General features: G+C 39.1%; 1 protein-coding gene and 1 long non-coding RNA gene across 2 annotated transcripts in view; one reads left to right on the top strand and one right to left on the bottom strand.

Annotated features, from left to right (window-relative positions):
- FHIT (fragile histidine triad diadenosine triphosphatase) overlaps positions 1-23,291 on the top strand; it is a 1,459,115-nt gene that overhangs the window by 1,033,475 nt on the left and 402,349 nt on the right. The window lies entirely within an intron of this gene.
- On the bottom strand, positions 7,362-12,952 carry LOC118501819. Its single transcript, XR_004904481.1, has 3 exons — positions 12,942-12,952; positions 11,020-11,027; positions 7,362-7,744 (listed from the first exon to the last, which is right to left on the bottom strand). It is a non-coding gene; the product is annotated as an uncharacterized LOC118501819 (long non-coding RNA).

Raw genomic sequence — 23,291 nt, 5'->3', positions numbered from 1 at the left:
ACATTCGTGATAAACCTTGAACTAGAATTTCAATGTAATAATTGCTACTTTTGTTAAAGCTCATTTAGAAACCAAACAGACAGGCTCATCTGAGTATCTATCTAACTATAGCATTGACATTACATGAAAGTAATTTTAGTTGGAGTTTAAAGTCCATGAGAGTACAAAGATAGAAGATTAACACTGGGGGAACAGGACCAACTGGGCCTTCTTTTAAAAACAAACAAACAAATAACTTTTATTGTTGTTCCATTTGCCCCCATTTTTCCCCTATTGCTGTGCCCTGCTCTGCTCACACTCCTCCCTCCCACATTCAATCCTCCCTTTAAAAAACCCCCAAAACTGATGTATTGTATTCTTTCACTTGGCATATCTTGAGAGATATGGTGTGGTGAAAAGAGTTTTCAACAGGCCATGGGGAAACACAGGCCCCAGTCTGGACTTTATCACTTAATAATTGAGAGACCAAGGGAAAGTCAGTTTTCTGAATCTTATCTAGAAAATAGAGACATTTTTCTTGTACACTGTAAAGAAATTTTGTGAAGATAATTGAAGAAGATAAATAAATGTGGTTGGTAAATCATAAGGCAAATTCAATAAACTGTTATTATTCATTCGTTGGCTTAGCAGGAAAATAAACAGGAGGAGTAAGAGATAACTTCACAGAGGCCACCAGTTGACTCTTGGTTAACTAAGCAGTAGCAGCTCTTATTTCTTCACTATGACAGATATCCAAGAATTTATCTGTTTTTTTTCTTTTTAACTTGAAAGTGAGAATGAGTGAATGCTGAGGTTGTACTTTAAGCAACTTAGAGACATCCAAATTAAAGCAGTGACATACAGTGTTTTAACCTAGCCATTTGGAAATGATTTTTAAAATCATACTGCCTGATTTAGATGTGGGTAAAAATTAATGGGCATCTTCACATCCTACTGGGTGGGTTTGGAAAGCCCCATCCAGTATAGATTATAGGTAAATAAATGTTTAAAAGATCATTTTGGTGGGGAGTCCCAGCATATTTTTAAGAGAACTGCCTTTTGCAGCTTTTCAAATCTTTTGCTGTATTACATTTAGGCTCAGAGCATTTCTTTGAAACTTCTTGGTTCTACTCTTGACTGGGAGCATGTTAGTTTATATTGTATTTTTGTATTATGTGAAAACTGCCTGTGGGCAGAAAAATCCACACACATATTTTATATGTACACGTTCTGATCTTTTGACTCTCTAGAAGTAGTTGTGACCTGTTCTCACTCCTAGAAAAAGCTCAGTAAGTTCTTTTTCTCTGGTTGAGGTTCATGGCATCACTAATATCCTAAAGAATGTTTTTAGGTAAAAATTTAGTCAAATTATTTAGGACATCAAAAACCATTGTCATTTGGGTGTGTGTATTTGCACTCATGTGTGTGCATGCTTCCTAGCAACTAAAAGATGCTTTTTCCTATTACATAGCCTCAAAATAAAATCACTTTATAGACAAACTTTTAAATATGCAAATATACTTGCCTTCCACTGATGATCAGATGTTCACCGAGAAAAACCAAAAAATAGTTGCTTCTTTAACCATGTTATTAGTGTTTGTAGGATTTGAGCATTACTTCCCTTTGAATCATGTTATAGCAGAATTCATTTATTCATTTATTCACTGGACTTATAAAGTAATTTGTATGTACCAGGCTGCATTCTCTATGCTCCAATTCAGCAGCAAATAAGACAAACAAAAATCCTTGTGCCCATAGAGTCTACATTTCAGTGAAAAGGACAATTAGCAAGTTGAAAAGGAAATAATTTAGTTGCAGGCAGTGATATGTATGTTTCATAAGTAAATAAAACAAGAGGGGAGTGTTGGGAAAGAATGCTATTTTTGATAGGTGTTCGGGGAAGACTTTTTGAAGATGACATTTGAGCAAATGGATGAAGCAAAGGGGGAAGCCATGGAAAGATCAAGAGGAAAAGAGGCAGGGGAGAGTGGTAAATAGTGGTGTGCTCTGATTTGTGTGTGCTTGTGTGTCTTCTTAGTTTTATTTTACAATGAAATGTCATCATTGGAAATAAGTATGCTATAGGGAGTTATATTTTACAATGTTTAAAAGAAATACAATTATAGTAGACGTGGCTGGGGTTTAAGAGCTACTTTGAATCCATTAGACATGGCTTTTTCACTGGTGAGAGCCTTGTCCCAGGCCCAGCTCATTCAATCTGAGGGCAATGTCTATCCCCTGAGCCCATGGTATAGCCGTGTTCTAGAATGTTTTATATCCCTGATTTTTTATTTTTGCAGAAAATACCCCTTGCTTTCCTTCTTTCTTGCAGGGTCCAATGTCTTCTATCTCTTATTTGTTCTCTGGAACTCCCTGTGAAGTCACCCCTTAGCTCCAGAAGTTGTCATGCATATATTCAACTTTGTGCTTCTTAAAACATCTTTTGAGATGTTATGTCAACCACTGTTGGATATTCGGATGCTTGCTTCTTTTCTGATAGGCAGAGCCCATTGCATACAACATCCAAGTTCTATTTTCTAAAGATGAGGTGAGTTGCTAAGATTCAGGCACAGCACAGCGACTGCCAAAAAGTCTTTCAGAGCCGTGACCCCCTGCCATGGGGGAAGACCAAAGATCCAGTTGGCTTGGACACACCACTTATAGGTTATGCCACAAAAGTGATATAGTCATAGTTGTTGTTTCTTTTAATATTTTTTATTTATTGGTTTGAGAGAGAAAGGGGCAAGGAGGGAGTGATAGAGAGAAAAAGAGAGAAACATTGACGTGTTGTTCCACTTTTATTTATACATTCATTTGTTGCTTCTTATATGTGCCCTGACCAGAGATCAAACCTGCAACCTTGGCATATCAGGATGATGCTCTAATCAACTGAGCTACCTGGCCAGTGCTTAAATTTTTAATTAAATGTATGGGGGTTACATTGTTTAATAAGACTATATAGGTTTCAAGTGTATATTTCTATGATACATGATCTGTATTATGGTTTTTTTAAAAACAGAATTTTCTGTTGTTCTGTGCAAACCAGATTATATGGGAATAAGTTCGGAAGGGGAGAAACTGGCGAAGAGCCTTAGGTAATAAGTCTGAAAACAGATGATTGTGGCACAGATTTGATGACACTGGGGAGATGATCAGAATTTGATATATTATGAAGATACTGAGCCATATTATATAATCCAGGAATGTGAACTAATATGATAAAGTCACATCACACAATTATGTAATCTGTGTGCTGACTTTAGACCCTAATTTTTAGTTAGGTGGGACTATACTATTCTTAAATCTGACTTAATAGAGAGGGAACGGACAGGATTACAAAGCTGTAATAACTCTCATTTCCATCTTGTTTCATCAAAGTTCTTTGGATACATTATTTTCCCACAAAAAGAGTGAAAAGATGCCAGTACAAATCTAACTATATATGTGACAAAACATGATACTGCCATATTAATCCTGTTATGCCATGTTGAAAATCTTTAATCCATTGTGTAGTAAATATTCCTTTATGCTGTTTTTATTATTATTATTAAGTTAAGCATTACACTTGCTTAACTTAATAATAACTTGCTTAACTTGCTTAACACCAGAGAATGACCAAAGTCAGATGGAGTGCTGAAATGTAGCTTTCTTAGGTCTATCCTAAAGGATTAAAACATTGTCATGTTCTAACTAAGAGAGAGGCAACAGAGGTTGATTCCAATATATTTTCTCCCCAAACAGAGATCCCAGGGCTGTATTCCTGAAGTCCCATTCAATGCTTAAGGACCTTCAAACATTGTTTGGTCTAACCATTGGTGGCATTATGACTGCAGAAGCTCCAACAGAAAAGAATGTACCTTTTGAATGATAGTTCCTATAGATTTTTTTAGAGTGATTTGAATTTGAAAATAGGTCATGGGTCTTAATAAATCCTGTGGCCAGCAAACAGTGACATGCCTATTGACTTGTCTTTAGACACATTCTCCATCCTAAGGATGGAGCCCTACACAAGGAATTAAGAGTAGAATTGAGTCCCCCACTGATGCCAGGGTTGTTGCTCAAGGAAGGCAGAAAAGACTGTGGGGAGCAACAGATGTTCACTGCCCTTTGACAGCACCAGAGCATCTTCAGGCTACCTGCCCTCTTGGAGCCACCATCCAGATACCATGGACCTCTGGACTCCTGGCTTGAGTGGCAGGTATATTTTGATTAAAATACCACATGTTCTTTATAAAGGATGGAGGAAGTGAATCTCTGAGATAGGATTGTTCAAGACAGCTCAATAGAAGAAATGCATTTGTGTTTTCAAAAGAGCCCATCAGTGTTGATCCTAAAAAAAGCATGTAGAAAAGTATATCCAATACTATACTTCCAGTTGTCTGTTATGGTTCACATATAGAATTCCTTCTTGGAATTTGAAGTTGATGATGGCTGTTTTTATAACTATTCTTTCTAACTTCTATTGCATAGATACCAGAAAATGAATGAAAGAAATTCTGAAGACAAAGAAACAACAACTTAATTGTACTAAAATATTCACAGTAGTGGTTTAATACTTTTAAGGTCCTATTAGGTGAGTGGTTTGATGAAGCTGGTTTTGAGGAGGGTTTTATTGTCCAAAAGGAATTATTTTACCTGCCTTCAACAAATAGAAATATTATCAGAATGGAGGGAACATCTTTGTTGGTGGTGGAAGAGAGATTGCTCTAAGTATCACAGTTACATGTTGAAGGTCAAAAAGCAGCAGCTAATGAACATACCAGAAAAGAAGTAACAGAGTGAAAATCAGGGTAATGTTTATACATACTTTGTTAAGGCTAAACTTATTTTTAAATGAGCTTTACCTTTATTAAAACAGTCTGTGCTCAAGAATAAATAAAAATATACTTTAATATATTTTCTCTTATGAATAAGGGATAGGAGCTAAAGGAATCATAAATTGTTCATTCAGCAAAAGGTCACCTTTGATCTCAGTTATCTGTCCTTACTGGGGATCCTGACAGATCATTGGTCTTGAGCTTTAAAGTGGTATGGCCTGTCTGTCAGTGCAGATGCCGTGTCTGGTTACCTTGCCATGTAAGCATTCTGGTAAGTTTCCCTCAACACATTTCCACCTAGTATTTGTGCTGGTAAGTAAAAGATGCTGCTAAGACTACATACCATATTAGAAAACTGTCTAAAGATGAAATTTTACAAGAAAAGTAAAATGTAGTTTAAAAGGATAATGCTGAGATACTCCTCAGATCCTTCCTGTATCCTCCATGCCGTATTTATTTTTTCACTAGTAATGTTAGAGCTTATTTTTTCTTACTTTCAAACAACTGCCCCACCCCTACCCTGTAGAAAACTACTGTTATTCTTTTAAAAATATTACTTATCATGTATGATCATTTATATATCCATATGGAGTGCAAAGCATAGGACCATAGGGATTAATACACATAATAATATAATAGCAAATTGAGCTAGCATTCCTTCTGCTTCACCATTGGAATTGAAGGTAAAAATTAATTTTCTTATGAACATCACAAGCAGGGAAATGTTAATATTTTAGGTTCCTCCTCTTAGTCATAGCAAGCAACAAGTGTCCCTTTCCTTTTCTCTATTAACCTGATACACCATGTGGAAGGGATAGTGTTAGTATTAAACCCCTACAAGGAAGCCCCTTCAGCAGTGAAAACACCTAGTGGCAGCTGATGTAATCATAATCTTGGTTTCCCTCTGTCTTCATGGCGGCCTGGCTAAGCACTTGGGCACCTGAGTGACAGACCTGAAAAAAAAATGCATAAATGGACCTGTATTTGTTTAACTGATGAAGAGCACTCTGAATGTCATTTACCAACTGCTTCACCCCTCACGGGGCCCATGAAGCTCTGCAGCTGACTTGGTTAGTGGTACAGAGGATCTGTGGAATGGCCTGACTCAACTTCTTTGTTCTGGAGAAAAAATAAAAAGCTCATTTTCTTTGTTGTTTCCCTGCCAGTTTCTTGTTCTTTTGTTAGTAAATGTGTATAAATAAGATTAAAAAATACCTCTGTGCCTTGGTTGGGTGGCTTGGTTGGTTAGAGCAATGCCCTGTATACCGAAAAGTTGCAGGTTTCATCCCTGGTCGAGGCACTTATCAGAAGCAATGGATTGAAGTTTCCCTCTCACACTGATCTTTCTCTCTCTCTGTCCCTTTCTATCTCTGTCCCTCTTTTCCCACCCCCTACTTCCTCTCTCTCAAATCAATAAACATATCCTCAAGTGAGGATTTTAAAAAATCTTGCAAAGAAACAACCTCTGTGGACAAGCAGTAAAAGAGCTCTCTCTCCAGAATAAAGCCACAGAGTTCACTTGACCCTTCCTTGTCTCTGATTTGACTTTTACCTCATCATTATGCCATTCTCAGCAGCCAAGGCCAGGGCACAAACACACAGCATAGTCTATATCTTGTTTCTTCAATGCCTCACAGTTTGAGGGCAGGATGGAACAGTTTCCTTCTAAACCCAGGGCTGCTGAGGTCTTGTTTCCTGAATCATAGGAAAGGCTTATAGTCTAAGTAAAGAGTTCTTATTCTGAAATTTCATCTGTCTCTCACACTCAGCTGGCAGGTAAGATCTGTTCTGAAGGATAGAGAGTTCAAAGCATCCCTTTGGCTTCCAGGTCTGAAAGAGGTTTTACAAACCTTTCTTTGTATTGGTTGAAGGCTTTTTCCTCCTGGTTGGGCTCATTAATACCCTTTGTGAGTACTATTTTCCTTTTTCAAATAGCTTTTTCTAAATAGCTTTCTCTGGTGGAAAATCCAATTTAGTTGTAAGCAATATTACCAGTTCTGCCCCTTTATTTTTTCTTCCTCATTGAAAGGAAAATAAAAGATTGTGTCAAAACAGAGATGTACGATTTATAGCATTAGCACTTCTATTAATAAATTTATGCAGCAATTATAGATCTTTACATTTTGTATCTGTCCACAACTGAAGACAGCTTCTTTATGTTGCAAGAGCATATTTTTCTTCAAAATACATTTTACTTTCTTGGATTTTAAGCTTTTTGCCCCAGATTTTTATGGGAAGTAGACATGTGGTAGGAAATTCTAGCTCTTGTACAGCTGTGGATTTTGGTATAGATTTAATCTTAGAGTTATAGTAACGCTACATGATGTTCATCTGAAGAGAGTTGCTGAGGAGAACTCATGTTTCCCATTTCAGATGATTCTCTTTTTTTTTAAGATTTATTTATTTTTAGAGAGAGAGGAAGGGAAGGAGAAAGAGAGGGAGAGAAACATCAATGTGTGATTGCCTCTTGTGCGCCCTCCACTGGGGACCTGGCCTAGCAACCCAGGCATATGCCCTGACTAGGGATCAAACCGGTGACCCTTTAGTTTAACAAACCAACACTTAATCCACTGAGCCACATTGGTCAGGGCTCAGGTGATTCAGAATCCAAGTGATTTGAAGGTAGCTGCCCCCATTCTCTTAAGCTCAAAAACTCATTCCCTTTCTGTAGTGTTTGGTTCTAAGAAGGCCAATTAGGAGCCAAACTAGCTGGAGCTCTTCTGAGCATATTCTCCTGCAGTCATTATTACCACCATATAGAATGAACCTGTCTTGGAATGAAATCAGATGGAGGCCTTGGCTGCATAGCTCAGCTGGTGAGAGCATGGTCTCCATATGCCAAGGCTGAGGATTTGGTCTCCAGCCAGCACATGCGAGAAATAACCAATGAATGCGTGAATAAGTGGACCAACAAAAATAGATGTTTCTCCCTTTCTCCCTTCCTTTCTCTCTAAAAATCAATTAAAAATGAATAAAAAATGAAATCAGATGAAGTGAAGCAGAAAGGAGAGGGGTAGAATAGAATAGTTATAGTATCATTCGAATATCTGGCTCTAGTGGTGTGCTGGAGGTAGGTCACACCAATGCCTGAGAATGTTTTGTTAAATTTTCAGGAATTATGTGAGATATTGTTTGATAACATGTGGGTAGCTTAAAATTAGCCAATGCCAAAAACCAGCTTCCTCCATTTAAATAAATAAGTGAGTAAGTAAATAAATAATTAATTAAATAGTTAAACATTTGGCAGACCTCACTGCCTGGACCCACCCTAAGTAAAATCACTTGACCCCTTGTCATGTGAGCTAATCAACCCCTGTACCCACCCCCCACCACACACACACACACCCACACACACACACACTGCATTTTACATCACTTAGTTTGAATGGGTTTGCTATCCCATGTAACATGTAGCCAGCCAAGTTATGACTTGGCTAAATTATTTACTTTGGCACTATGATAAACATCTTTGTTTTATGTTATGTAGAAGATAAAATAAGGGAACCAATACAGCTTTTTGATTAAAGACTTTGTGTTCCTGTTGGGTATTACAAAAATATCTGAAGGAAGTAATATAACTTTTTGATAGCTTATTGTAACAACCTGACAGATTATGCACAGTTCTTGGGGAGGCTTTAAGTGACAAAGAAAAGGAACAACAAAATTTGCTTTGTGAATCAGTGGTTGCAATGGAAGATTCATAGCCTTTGAGGAAAAAAATCTGGGCAATGTAGAGTTTTAATACAGTACTGGGGTGATTTGTTTCTGAAACAGATAAAGTTGACCAGGTGAGTGTGGTTAAGAAGTTGCTCACTGTCCCAGGGCTAATCATTGAATTAAGCCGCTATGTCAAGCAGGCCCATCTATTTTATCACTTTGCATGTGTGAATTCTAAGATTGCTTTAGTTGCTAAAAATTGATGAATATTCTGGACCAGAATGCCTCTCTCACAGAACTGCATGATTTTGCTGAGATTTAGTGCCTTTCAATAGTACCGTGGGTCTGTTTTTAGTCATCTGAGCTAAATTTGATGCAAAGTACTTCATTAGAAATGCTTATATCCAGTGTTCACTCTAATTTCTAATGATTGATGGCTGGTTCTTATCATGTGCCTCACATTCCATTGTTTGAACATTGTTAGATAATATGCCAACCCAAGTGGTGACACTTGCACATAATTTCCATGTAAGATGGGTACAAAATCTGCCATCTGTTTGAGGTGGGAAGAGAGAGAAACAAAATTAAGAGAAATTAGACAAAAGACCTTGCATGTTTAAAAATGCAAATTCCTATAACACTGAATACAGTTGTGTATTTTTTAGTAGAAAATAATTCAAAGGAGAAAAACATTGTAGGTTGTATCTGATAGTGAGAATATAGGAATAAAATTTCAGATGGATCAAAGTTAGTTGAAGAGTATATTGAGGGATTAGGCTAAAGTCCTTTGAGTACACCTAGACCAGTGGGAGATTCTAAAATACTATTATTAGAATTGACATTTTCCCTCTAACTCATCTGGGACATGTTCACAATGTAGCACTCCTTTTCATTTACAAAGTGCTTTCTAGTTGGCAAAATAATTTCACAGGTCAATTGAAATGAGTGAATCTTTGTATTTTTTTTAAATGAAAACTTCAATGAACCCAGAAAATGTTTGAGATGTACCTAAAGCAAATAGTAATCAAATACATCTATTGTAATTTGGTTTCTATCTCCTATTAAATAAGGAATGCCTATGTGACCACAGGCAAGTCACTTACCTCTCCAAGCTTCAGAGACCCTGCCTGTACAAAGTGTGAAAGCAAAGGGCAAAGTGGGTGGGAGAAGGGAATAAAAATCTCACCTCTCTGGGTTATCATGAATGTTACATGAATTGAATGAAATAATTCATGCGTAGTGCTTAGTACAGTGCCTTGCACATCCAAATAGATAAATAGGGGTAAGCTATTATTCTTACAGTTACCAGCCTTGCTCATGAGATTCATTAACCATGGTTAAAAAAGTAAATCCCTCCTTCTTCTGCACTGTGCACACTGGAATGAGTTGCCCATGAGAGAAGCCTCCTAATCTCAGATCAACACAGCCATTTGGAGCACTGCCTTTGTATAACTTTTAAGTAAGGTACACGCTTTAAGGCTTGCCTTCTTTGTCCATTGCATCTTCATACATATGGCATCTCTGCTGAGGGCCAGGCACGGGGGCAATTATCGTGCTCCATGCTGCTTTGAAAAATGTTGATCTATCTCTCTAATGTATAAATAACCTGCCCCCTTTCACATCCCACCCTTCAGTGAATTTTGCTTATGAATGTGGAGACTGATTACCTCAAGCTTATCCTGCAATTTTGATGACTACCTCTCTTTTATTTAGTATGGTGAGCAACAGACAGAAATTTAATTGTACTTATATTATTATTGGTGTCAATGTCATAATTGCAAGTCTAGTAAGTTTATAAATTGAAGTTATGAGAATATATACTTAAATTTTTATGCTGCTTTTATCTGGGCCATGATAAGTCAGTTAGAATACATGTTTTTTGGTTTATAGTATATATATGGCTTAAAGATAACTGTATTTGTTTGTTTGGTTTTTTGTTTATTTATTAGCTTGTCATTGCTATATAACAAATCACCCCCAAAACTCAGAGGTGTAAATGACAATCATTTGTTATTTTACTTTTAATTAATTTATCTTAATTTATTTTTAATTTTTTTTAAATATATAATCTTTATTATATTTTCTCCATTATCATTTAGTTCCCTTATACTCCCCTATCCCCCACAATCACCATCCTGTTGTCTATATCCATGAATCCTTTTCCTTTTTTGCTCAATCCTTCTACCCTGTAATCTTCCCTGCCTCCACACTAGCTGTCATCTGCTCTCCAAATATAAGTCTGTCTCTGTCTCGCTTGTTAGTTCAATTTGTTCATTAGATGCCACATATGAGTGAAATCATATGATATGTGTCTTTCTCTAATTGACTTATTTCACTTAGCATAATGCTCTCCACGTCCATCCATACTGTTGCAAAGGGTAAAATTTTCTTTTTTACCACCGTCAAGTAGAATTCCATTGTGTAAATGCCCCATAGTATTTTTATCCACTCATCTATTGATGGAGACTTGGGCTACTTCCATATCCTGGCCCAATTGTAAATAATGCTGGAATGAACATAGGGGTACTTATGTTCTTTCAAATTAGTGTTTTGGGTTGTTGGGAACCTCCCTGACTGGTATCAGAAGCTGAAACCCCCGCCTAGGCTAAGGCTAAGGGAACTCCCTTGGAACTGTAAGCCAGCAAGGAGACAAAAGCTTATCTCCCTGGCAGGAATGCTGCTTCTGCTACTTTATTCATAACTGAACCCAAAAAGCTTGGTCGGTTAGCCAAAGACGGGTAAGATTCCCCAAGGGCGGAATGACCTAAGACAGGGACGATCACTTTGGGAGGCCCCCCAAAAGAAGGACTTTGGGGGCTGCAGCAAAAGGGGGTGATGGACCCTCGCTCCTCGGCTTTGACATAGCCTAAGTTCTCAACGTCTGGGAGAAAATCTCCTTATCTCTTGGTTGCCTTAGTTCCCTTGCTCCACCTAGCCTGAAACAATGACAGGGTGGTGCAGCTCTGTGCGGAAAAGGGTGGATTCCCTGGGTGATCAGGCCTAAGAAAGAATATGTAAATTACTGTGAAACCTTCTTTGTTTAGAATGCTCTCAGTTGAATGAGAAGGGTCCAAGGAGGAAGTTAGTTTGTTCCTCAAAGTCTTACAGCTCTGTGACCTCGACTCAAAATAGACCCTCAGATTTCCTTGTTTTCTATGGTTCCTTACTTCCTCCTAATGAGTACTGTACTTTACCTGAATTATTATGCAAAATGAGCCCAATAAAAGCAGGTATGGATGGTAAATTGGCGCGCTCCCCACTGGGCGGGGGGGTGGCCATTTCGTCTCTACTTCCCCACAGAAACTAGTTTGTCTCTGTGCATGTTTTTTTTTCTCGCATGTTTTTCAACGAGCCATCCACAGCGTTCCGTGATCACTGCTGGCTGGTGACCCACGCATCATTGGGTTCTTTCAGATATATTCCCAGGAGTGGGATTGCTGGGTCAAAAGGCAGATCCATTTTTAATTTTGGGGGGTATCTCCATACTGCCTTCCACAGTGACTACACTAGTCTACATTCCCACCAACAGTGCAAAAGTGTTCCCCTTTCTCCACATCCTTGCCAGTACTTGTTGTTTGACAATTTATTGATAGCCCTTCTGACAAGTGTATCTCATTGTGGTTTTTATTTGCATTTCTCTGATGATTAGTGATGTCAAGCATATTTTCATAAGTCTGTTGGACATCTGTATATCTTCTTTGGAGAAATGTCTATGCATGTCCTTTGCCCATTTTTTAATTGGGTTGTTTGATTTTTTGGTGTTGACTTTATAAATTTTAGATATTAACCCTTTTTCAGATGTATTAGCAAATATGCTCTCCCATTCTGTGGGTTGTCTTTTTATTTTGTTGATGATTTCCTTTGCTGTGCAAAAACTTTTTAGTTTGATGAAGTCCCATTTTTTTTATTTTTTCTTTTGTTTCCCTCACCTGAGGGAGATTATCTAATAAAAACTTTCTATGAGCAATATCCAAGATTCTGCTGCTTTTGTTTTCTTCTAGGATTTTTATGGTTTTGGGTCTCACATTTAAGTCTTTGATCCATTTTGAAATTATTCTTGTTTGTGGCATAAAAAGTAGTCTACGTTCATTTTTCTTCATGTATCTGTCCAATTTTCCCAACACCATTGATTTAATGAACTATCTTTAGCCCATTGCATGTGCTTGCTTCCTCTGTCAAATATTAATTGACTATAATGGTGTGGGTTTACTTCTAGGCTCTCTATCTGTTCCATTGGTCTATATGTCTGTTTTTATGCTAGTACCAGTCTGTTTTTATTACTATGTCCTTGTAGTATAGTTTGATATTATCATTTATTATTTTTTAGGTCTCTGTGAGTCATCTTGGGTCTGGCTGATCTAGGCAGGGCTTAGCTGGGTGGTTCTTCTCCACAATGCAGGATCTGATTCTGCTTCCTGTATTTCATCCTTCTTAGACTAGCAAACACACTGGCCATGTGGTTTACTTCTCATGCTGTGGTAGGGGTACAATAGATCAATATTTGAAATGCTTGAGACCTTTTCAGGCCAAGGACTGGAACTTAGAACACACTATGATTTGCACCCACCTATAAAAGCCAAATAAAATCTAAGTTTAAAGTTAAGAGATAGGAGAATCCATGTGGACTCAGAGGCCATTGCACAAGTGTGGATGCAGGAAGAGGTAAAGAATTGAGGCCAAGAGCGCTGTTACCAAGGCTAATAATTATCCGCTCTCCTAGAGATGCCTTTAGTTCTGTATGTTTGCTGTCTCTCACAAAATCACTGTACTCTTCCTGGGTATTTAGTGTATTTTAATCTCACAATTACTAAAAATTGTGCTGCAGACTTCAATTGTCTTTCTTGTGCTGTATGTTAGAAAAACCCAGCATTCCTTTCTATGTATCCTCTTTAGAGATGCTAGTACCATTCTCATAACACTACCTTCTGATGCTTCTGGTCACCAGATGTGTGTGGGTTTTCCCCCACCAAGCATTTCTGCATGACACCAGATAGGTATCCTACAATTTAATTCAGTTTTGACATGATTTGCATGAGGATGGCTTCAGATCTCATAAGTTAAGTGCTCATAAGTTAAGATCTCGTAAGTTAAATTTTAGGAGATTTCTTTCACGCACTTCAGAAGCCAATCACAAGTAGTGGGTCCCCAGGTTACCCATGATTTCTGTCTGACTTGGCTACAAATCAGAGGTTCCTGTGATCTTCTCCCACTTTGGATTTGATTAATTTGCTAGAATAGTTCACAAAAGGCAGGGAAAGTTTACTTTATTTACCAATTTATTAAAAGTTATGATAAAAAGTCCTGGCTGGTGTAGCTCAGTGGATTGAGTGCAGGCTGTGAATCAAAGCATCGCAGGTTCGATTCCCAGTCAGGGCACATGCCTGGGTTGCAGGCCACGGCCCCCAGCAACCACACATTGATGTCTCTCTCTCTCTCTTTTTCCCTCCCTTCCTTCTCTAAAAATACATAAATAAAATCTTTTTAAAAAGTTTTTTTAAAAAAGTTATGATAAAAGATACAGATGAACAACCAGATGAGATGCATAGGGTGAGGTCTGGGAGAGTCCTGAGTGCAGAAACTTCTGTCCCTGTGGAGTTGGGATGCATTACCCTCCAAGTACGTGAATATGTTCACAGACCTGGAAGCTTTCTGGACTCTGTACTATGGGGATTTTATGGAATCTTCAACATTAACTTCATTCTTAGCCCTAGTCCCTTCTCAAGATACTGGGGTGGGGTGGAGCTGAAAATTCCAAACTTCTAATCATGATTTGGTCTTTCAAGTGACAAGCCCTCATCAGAGAGCCAACCAAAAGTGCACATAGGTATTTACAAGGGTTTCAGGAGCTCTTTGTCAGGAACCAGTGTCAGAGATCAAATAATAGATGCCCCTGGTGCTCTTATCACCTGAGATATTACAGGTGTTTTAGGAGCTCTGTTCCTGAAACCAGGGACAGATATATGGTGTATTGTACTGTCTCACAGGCTGGATGCCAGAAAGCTTAAGACAAATTTATAGTTGATTATAGCAGTCATATCTCTGTAATTCTTATTCTTGTCTTGTTCCTGACTCTATTTTTGCCTATAATCTTTGTTTTACTTGTTTAAATTAACCTGGATTCTTAAGTTGGCCTGTTTTGTTGTTTCTTATATGTTTCCAAAAATGTTTTGCATCATTTCTAGTGCAATAAGAAATAAAAATATATAAATAAGTTTGAAACAATTCCATACCACTCTTTACCCTCTACCCAGTAGGCAAAGTTACAAATAATACAGTAATAGCTAGCATTCATTGAACACTTCTTTCCTCTAGGGCCCTGTGTACAATGTTTTCAGTAATCCCAAATTCTCACCTCACAGCAACCTTATGAGGTAGGTATTGGCATTATCCCTCAAATCTTAAGCAGATGCACTTTGTAGAACTTGTGCAGGGTAAAGACTAAAACTATGAACTGAGCTGGTGGAGGCTTGCTCTGGATCTCACACTGCTGACTACTGAGTTATGCTGTTCCCCACCAATATGCTGAGGAGAGGATGAAAGCAATGGGTGGTACTTTTCATTTTTTTCCACGAGTCCTTGATTCAGCTTTCATTCCTTGTTCATCTTCTGTTTTCTCTTGTGTCTCTCATAAATATACCCAATTAAATGTCAGCTGCTAATAGCTTACACAGTACCATTTAAATTACACGACACTACATTCCAATCACCACAGGTTAAACAGAAAAATTTTAGGATTTAGGCAAATGAAAATTATTTTTGAATCCCCTTTCTGGTAAAGATGTGTTTAGCACAACTGTCCTCATATTTATTATAAGCATAATACTTCCAGGTCCACTTTATGTTTTCTTGCAGAAGTTTGGTGGTAAATGTGGAAATTAAACTGGAAAATATGGGTAAATCAGCACAATTCCAAACACCTGCTCAAAACATGCGTTTCATTGATTTAACAGTTGACTCTTTAGAATGTTTTTATAAAAACATTGGCTCTAGGCAGAATAAGTATTCTCAGTGAATATGTTTGTTGACATATCACTTAGAAAATACTACACTGACAGATTTTAGGAATTTTATATGAGTTTGAATGACAAGCAAAGGCCATTTTCAATGAGAAAGTCTCTTCCTGTGCTCTATTTGGCTGATCCTCTTGTATTTGCATATTTTTACTGATGAGGTTTTGTTGCTTTGATCTTTCAATGTCACACTTGGGTGAGTTATTTGGAAAGTTTTCAGTGATTTGTTTAATGAGTATCATTGCTTCTCAATATCATTAATACTGGGCAACTAACATCTTTGGGGAAAACTTGAAGTAATCACTTTTTCTTCAAATAATTTTTAAGGTCCATAACCTGAAGGTCTCTGAAGCTAAATGATCATTTCCTCTTAATTAATTACCTGTGGAAATAAACAATGAAAGGGCTTGTATATCTTTAATTATCTTAAGAAGAGTCAAGGGATGACTGAGTCTCCCCTAGAAAGGGCTGCATAAGAGATCAACTTACAGACCCATGTCCCCAAACCGAGTTCCATTCTCCCACTGCTTTTTGTGATTACCATTTCTTCAACTGGCAGTATGTCTATGGTAAATGAAAAAAGTTGAGTCCCTTTTCATGGTACAAGAGAGCAACCATGCATGACATCTTAACCTCTCAAAGAGGAATTTTTTGGCCAGTGGTGGTGCCCTCAGTCCAGGCACACAAAATAATGTTGTTAAGACTCTATCTTCCCATTGGGCTCTGATTCTGATATATATGGGCTTCTTTCTTGGCTGGATACCTTATTCCTTGTGGTGGCCCTTGACAACCTGAGGCAGTCATTGTACCAGTAGCACCGACCTCAGGAGAAAAAAATCTTTTTCCCACTAGCTCATAGCAAGAGTCCCACAGAGAACTCTCATTGGCCCATCAGATCCTTTCCCCACCTGAAACCCCAGAGCTGAGGTCAAACACCTCATCTGAATCCCTTCCCATGATGCAAGGAGCTGGACTTCCCTACTAGAAAACTGAGATGATATTATTACCAGAATGCAGTAAGCTAGCTCAGTTAACAAAAACAGTTGTCTACTGCTATATGTAAATGCACAAATATAAACCTTAGGGATATACCCTTATTGTGTTATTAACTTGTAATATGCAATTAACCAATTTTTATAATGATAGGTACTTAGTGTAGGGGGAACATTTTTTTTTGAGTGGATGATTGATCATAAGTTAATCAATATTCATTAATATTCATTAATAAAAATATTCATTTGGAAAGAACTTAGGTTAGGATGTAGTTCCATACAACACAATACTGAGCTTTTATTACATGCCAAGGATCATGCTATGTTCTGGAAATACAAAAATAAAATAGCCCCTCTGTGCCCTTGACCTCTCATCCTAATTCTTGAGGGGAGTAGTACAGAGAACAAGAAAATGAATCATTATAATTCTGTTTGATAAATGCAGTAATTGAGGATTGTTGAAGACTTCTTGGAAGTTCAAGAAGGGTATCTCCCACAGACTGAGAATGCTTCTTAGCTGCGTGATAGACTCTTGATCATCTGGCCCTTTTAATGCCTCTTTAGCTTCAGCCCTTCCCTTGTTTCCAAAAGTACCCTTCACTTTAGTTGTACTGAACACTTTTCAATTCTCCAGTTAGCCCACTGCCTGTCACATCACCACACATTTACCTATTTGCTTTACCTTGCCTATTTCTTGATTCTCACATTTTCAAATTCTGAGCCACCAGTTGCATGGTACACCTACTAAAATAGGTAGAGAATTGGGCTCTGAGGAGTCTTTCTGACCTTCTCATCATGTGCTTCACCTATGGAACAGCAGGAAAGGCAAATACTACCTTCTCCAGACTCCATGAGAGCTGGGGTTCTGGTATAATCCCTTTTAGCCAGCTAGGAGTATTTTTTGTATGAAGAAACCATCTTTTTTATTCTCTGAAGTTTCCACTAGAACATTGGAGGAAACACTGGGTTTTCATCCCTAACTTTAGGGACATTGGAAAGCAAAGCTGGGAACTCTGTTTCTTTGCTGATGTGACATCCTTATAAATCCAGAGATGTCCATGACTGTAGCTTTCTGAACACTGTTCCTGATTCCAGTGATATATATTTAACATCAATGGTTCTGTTGATGGCTTCCTGACTCCCTGCCTTCCTCATGGTGACAGAAGTAGCTTTGCCCCTCAGGAGTCATTCTGGATGTCTTTCCAGAGGCCACATCTCCAACCCTTCCAGTGATTTTGATGCACTCTTTTATCTCCATTTTGAGCAGCTCAACTCTGACTGATATATTCACTTCCAAGACACAGTCTTTATCCTAAACTCAGAGATTGCAAAGCCTATCTCTTAAAGTTTTCTTGCGGATGCAATAAGCAGAGACATGGCAGACTTTAGGCCATTTCAAAGCATGTGGAAGTTACTTAATGAATGGTGCCTTTGGGCAAAGTGTTGTTAACTGGTTTGAACTTGCTAGTTTGTCCATCAGATGAGAAAATTTCTGTCTACAAGAAACACTGACCTCAAGAAAAACGTTTTTCCTCATCTTAGAGAGACAATGTCTTTTTTAATTTTATTTATTATTTATTTTTGTTATTTGGATTCCACACTTCCCCCCTTCCTGCCCCCCTTTCTCAGCCATTGGCAGATAATGTCACACTTTCTTTGGGCTCTATTCTCTTACTCCTGTGGTTCATGTGTTATGAACAAATGCTTAACATCAGTCACTTCTCATGCTGCAGAACACTGGATTGGATTAGGTGCAACTTTTGACTTCCTTTGCTTTAAGAGTGGAATTTCCATAGAGCAAAAACCACTATACCACTGTGGAGTAATTAAGCAAAGAACTGGGTTTTACAATGAAAGGTTTTTAAAAATTTTTTATTTATTTATTTTTAGAGAGAGGGGAAGAGAGGGAGAGAGAGGGGAGAGAAACATCAATGTGTAGTTGCCTCTCATGTGCCCCCCGCTGGGGACCTGGCCTGCAACCCAGGCATGTGACCTGACTGGGAATTGAACTAGCAGCCCTTTGGTTTGCAGGCAGGCATTCGTTTGACTGAATCATACCAGCCAGGGCACAATGAAAGATCTTTGATCTAAGCCACTAACAGTGTGAAATGAGTTTCAGTCTGAGCTTTGTATAATCATCACTGCCTCATAAAGTTGTCAGGAGCACCCAGCTATACAAGGGGAAAGCCCTAACCAGGTGTAACCAATAATGAGGTAGAGGTGGTGATGGTCAAGATAATGTTTGACTAGGTCAGTGAGCCACAGATATGACAAATATGTAGCGATTGCTTTTATATCCATTGATATTTAGTCAGGATCTCTCATGTGCAGATGTTATTTATACACACATTAATTCCATCACTTGATCTTACAACACCTTTCTTTGGTAGCTATTCCTTGTCCTATCTTATAGGTGAATATGACTCATAATTGATTTGTCTAACATGATAGTAACTATGTGCCTATAATTCCCAGCTTCCTTCCTTTAAATACAGATCCAAAGCCCTCAGATTTCCTGAAGGAGTTTCAGGTATTGCTGGCTACATACAAGGAGATCATGCCTGACAAAAAATAAAATTTAGATTCCTACCTGGAAAATGAGTCACTCCTACAATTCATTGCTGACTGTATCTCCATCAGTATCAGTGCCCTGATTGAGCTCCATTTAAATAATGACTTCAGCCCTCATCTCATAGTTTTGCAAAGACAAAAGTGATTGACAACTAGCTACCTAATGGTATCCCTTCCAGAGTGGAAATCACAGATGTAACATGTTTTCTCAGTTTAACTCACACTTTAATTATTTACTATCTTTAAAGTCTTATTTAAGCATGAAAATGTGCTTCTCTCCCTGAGATGGGCTTTTAGAAGCCTTGTACAAATTCATTTTGCATTCTAAGGGGACTCACGCCACCCGCCATCGCCTTCTCTTTGCATTGTGAAAGAAAATGAGAAGTGAGTTCCGTTTTTAACATGTTGTTAATTATCTATACAAGGTGGCTCTGCCATTAGGTGGGGATTCCTTGAAAGGAAACCATTCTGCCCCGGGGAGGCAGAGTGCCATTTGGGAAAATCTGCTCTAGTGCTTTCTTTTTTTTTTTTTTTTAAGATTTTATTTATTTATTTTTAGAGAGAGAAGGGAGGCAGAAAGAGAGAGAGAGAGAAACATCAATGTGCGGTTGCTGGGGGTCATGGCCTGCAATCCAGGCATGTGCCCTTGTTACAGGGTGCAGCCAAGAGGGGGGCCCCAAATAGGCATTTGAAATGGGGTCCAGAACTTAAGGTGTCCAGGAGATTTGGGGATGTCTCCATCCCCCCCACCCCCCCACCCAGGGTGTGGGCTGGGGGAAAGGACAAATGGAGCAGGGCCATAGAGAGCTGTTTAGCATAGCAACAGCCTTGCAGCTAAGCTCTAGCGTGGTCATTTAACATATCTATAGCCTTTGACTGGTTGCATAGATATGTTAAGTAGCTGTGATCAGCTCTAAGCCAGGGGAATGGAAGTAACTTCCCCACCCAGATGTAACAGGGGAGGGCGGGTCCCCTGAGTTACAGTGCCTGCATGGGAGCTCAGAGAGGATTGGCTCCAGGACGTGGGGCCACACCTGCCCAGACTCATGATGGCAGCCCAGTAAAGCTGGAAGGATACGAGTTCTGGCATGTGAAGCCGAGTGTGGGAGGAGTCGGAAATGAGGCTGCAGAAGAAGATTGGCCGTGGGGATTTAAAAACCCAGATTTGGCAGCCATTGAGGAGGAGAAGCACACGGACTTGACAGAGTATAGACTCCTGCAGCCCTGAGAAGAGAACCACGCGGCCTGGCAGAGTGGGGACCCCCCCCCGCGCAGCTTTAGAAGGGGGAACCACCACCTGGTTTTAGCAGAGATCCTGGCGACTCAGCTGAGGGTGCTGGGAATCCAGGGAGGTCTCCCAGTCGAGATGGAGTACTAACTGGGAAGAACCAGAGGACTGCCTAAGCCATGGACTTCTATTTCCTTTCCTGAGATACGGTACTCTGGACTGGGCAAAGGGGGAAGGAAGGAAGGACTGTGTCTGTTTGTGGGTGTTTTAAGGGACTTTGGGATTTTGGTCAAGACATTAGGTCACTACTTTAAGTTTGTATAGCATTAAATAAACGTTTCCTTTCCTTTTCACGAATCTCTGGCATTGAGAGATGTCTTTCCTAGGGCGGCGGACATAATGGACCTGGGGCCTTCTTTCAATAATAGTATATTATCCCAGGCCCTCCTTGTTGTGTTCTGTAACACCCTGACTGGGAATCGAACCTGCGACACTTTGGTTCGCAGCCTGCGCTCAATCGACTGAGCTACGCCAGCCAGGGCTGCTTTCTTAGTTAACTTGTTGTTTCTGTGCATTTAGTGGAAATGTAAGAATTTGTTAGTTCTTGCTACCTGTATATTTTGAAATAGAAAATTTCTTGAATAATGCTGCTCCCTGGAGGTATTCGTGCTAACGCCAAAATGATAGTGTATTTTTTTAAAGTTCCAAGTAATTTTTTTTCTAATTAGAACAAATGAAATATTAAACCAGAGGGGATATGATACATCTTCTTGAGTGACTGGGTTTCATTTGCCACACCCTTTTCCTCTTTCTAGTATCAAGACTGTTGCTAGCCCATAGATCATGTTTGTACAGATTAGAAAAGAACATCCCTTCTGGGGAGACACAGCCCCACCCCAAGGGGCATGGCCTGATGAGAGGGAAACCACTGGATATCAGCCCCCAACTCATCTCATAGGCCAGCACTGTGCAGTCTACACAACTACATGTTATGAGCCTGGGAACGAGCTATGTTCAAGGTCCTGTGTGAGTTACACAGGAACATATTCCTCTACTTGTTTGGCATTTGGGATGTGTCAGGATACTCTAAAACCAAACCCTCTGTTAGGATAGAAATCGGACAATGGCTCAGCTTTAATGAAATCTGTGGGTAGATTTGGGTTGGAAAGTGGAGCATACTCAACACCAAACTCACAGAAGGATATGTGAAGCAGAGAATTAGATGGGGTTCCAATAGTAGGGAAGTGGTTCTGGAAACTGAAATCAGAGTGGGTTTGCATAATACCAGAGAGATTTATATTTTATTGATTATAGCTTAATAAAGAATATAGAGTCCTTGGTACTGCTGATGTAGATAGATGCTAGTATACCTCTAGCAGCCAGGAAATTAAGACATGGTAGCTCCAGAAATAACCATCACATAGAGCTCTCCAGTTGTCTCTATCTCCTTCTGCCTTGCATTATGGAGGTATGCTGTTGTAACAAAACATGCAGCAGCAAGAGATAACATTTGTTGGGGTCCTGCTGTTTGCCAGGCAAACAATCAACGAAGAAAATGTATATCTCACAAGACTGTGTGCCAGATGCTGGAGATTCAGTGATAAGACTGTCCTTCATCTTGTGAAGTTTACAGTTTAGTGCATGAAATGGACAGTAAGCAAGTCAAATAAATATATTATTATAGATGTTGAGAAATTTTGTGAAAAAAGCAGACAGAATTCAATGAGAGCATTAATTATTGGAGTGGGGGTGGTGGCTAATTTGGATGGATTAAGATTTTGAGCCACTGTACCAATTGTAAGAAAAATGAACAAGACAAACACCTTTCATCCCAAATCGTTTTGTTCAGAAACTCTAAAGTGTTCCAACCTGAGTAAGATTATCTTAACTTCGAAAAAAAATGCTTTAGCCCTGCCCTAGCTCAGTTGGTTAGAGTGTTGTCCCAATATGCCAAGGTTGTGGGTTCGATCCCCAGTGAGGACACATACAAGAATCAACCAATGCATGCATAAATAAGTGGAACAACAAATCAATGTTTATTTTTTTTCTCTCTATCTCTTCTTTTCTGTCTAAAATCAGTATGTTAAAAAAAATTCCAAACAGTTGCTTTGACCAGGGTGTTAGTGTCTTTGTCACATCTTCCGGGGCTCCTGCTGCAGAGACCTCTGCCCAAGACAAGAAACTCTGGAAGGTGAGGAGTGACTGATTTTCCTTTCCCAGGACAAAGAAATCAGAGTTGAGTTAATTCACGTAAAATTTCTCCTCTTACCAAGTGTTGAAATGTTTGTGCTCTTCTGGTGATTGGGGAGGAAGCTTGGAAAGACTAGAGGTTGCTGCTATTCAGGTAAAAGTTTGTGATTAAAACCCCATTGTAAATGTTTCAGAAATACTTGAATTGATTTGCTAATCAATGGGGACATAAACTAGGTTTAGCTGTTTGATCTCCACAGTTTTTCACCTAAATAGATTCTCTGCTTGATGTTTAAGCATCTTCTCACCTATAATCTTACACTGATGCAGTTTACCTGGTCCCTTGAGGCATGTTGAGCATGTGACCTTTACCAGCACAGCCACAGGTGCTGACTGTATTTGATTGCACATGCTCCTGGCAAGCAGACTTCAGCAATGGGTGCCATCTTTGCAATCTGTCTATCTCTTCTGAAAATATTTTACCTTCTGACTCCTGTGGTACTGTTACAGAACACAACAAGGGGGGCCTGGGACGATATACTACTATTGAAAGAAGGCCCCGGGTCCGTGATGTCCGCCGCCCTAGGAAAGACGGCTCTCAATGTCAGAGATTTGTGAAAAGGAAAGGAAATGTTTATTTAATGCTATACAAACTTAAAGTAGTGATCTAATGTCTTCACCAAAATCCCAAAGTCCCTTAAAACACCCACAAACAGACACAGTCCTTCCTTCCTTCCCCCTTTGCCCAGTCCAGAGTACCATATCTCAGGAAAGGAAATAGAAGGCCATGGCTCAGGCAGTCCTCTGGTTCTTCCCAGTTAGTAATCCCTCTCGACTGGGAGACCTC

The sequence above is a fragment of the Phyllostomus discolor genome, chromosome 7, assembly GCF_004126475.2.
Source record: "Phyllostomus discolor isolate MPI-MPIP mPhyDis1 chromosome 7, mPhyDis1.pri.v3, whole genome shotgun sequence".
NCBI classification, from domain to species: Eukaryota; Metazoa; Chordata; class Mammalia; order Chiroptera; family Phyllostomidae; genus Phyllostomus; species Phyllostomus discolor.
Note: the sequence above shows the minus strand (reverse complement) of the source record. Positions and strands in the feature narration are given on the sequence as shown.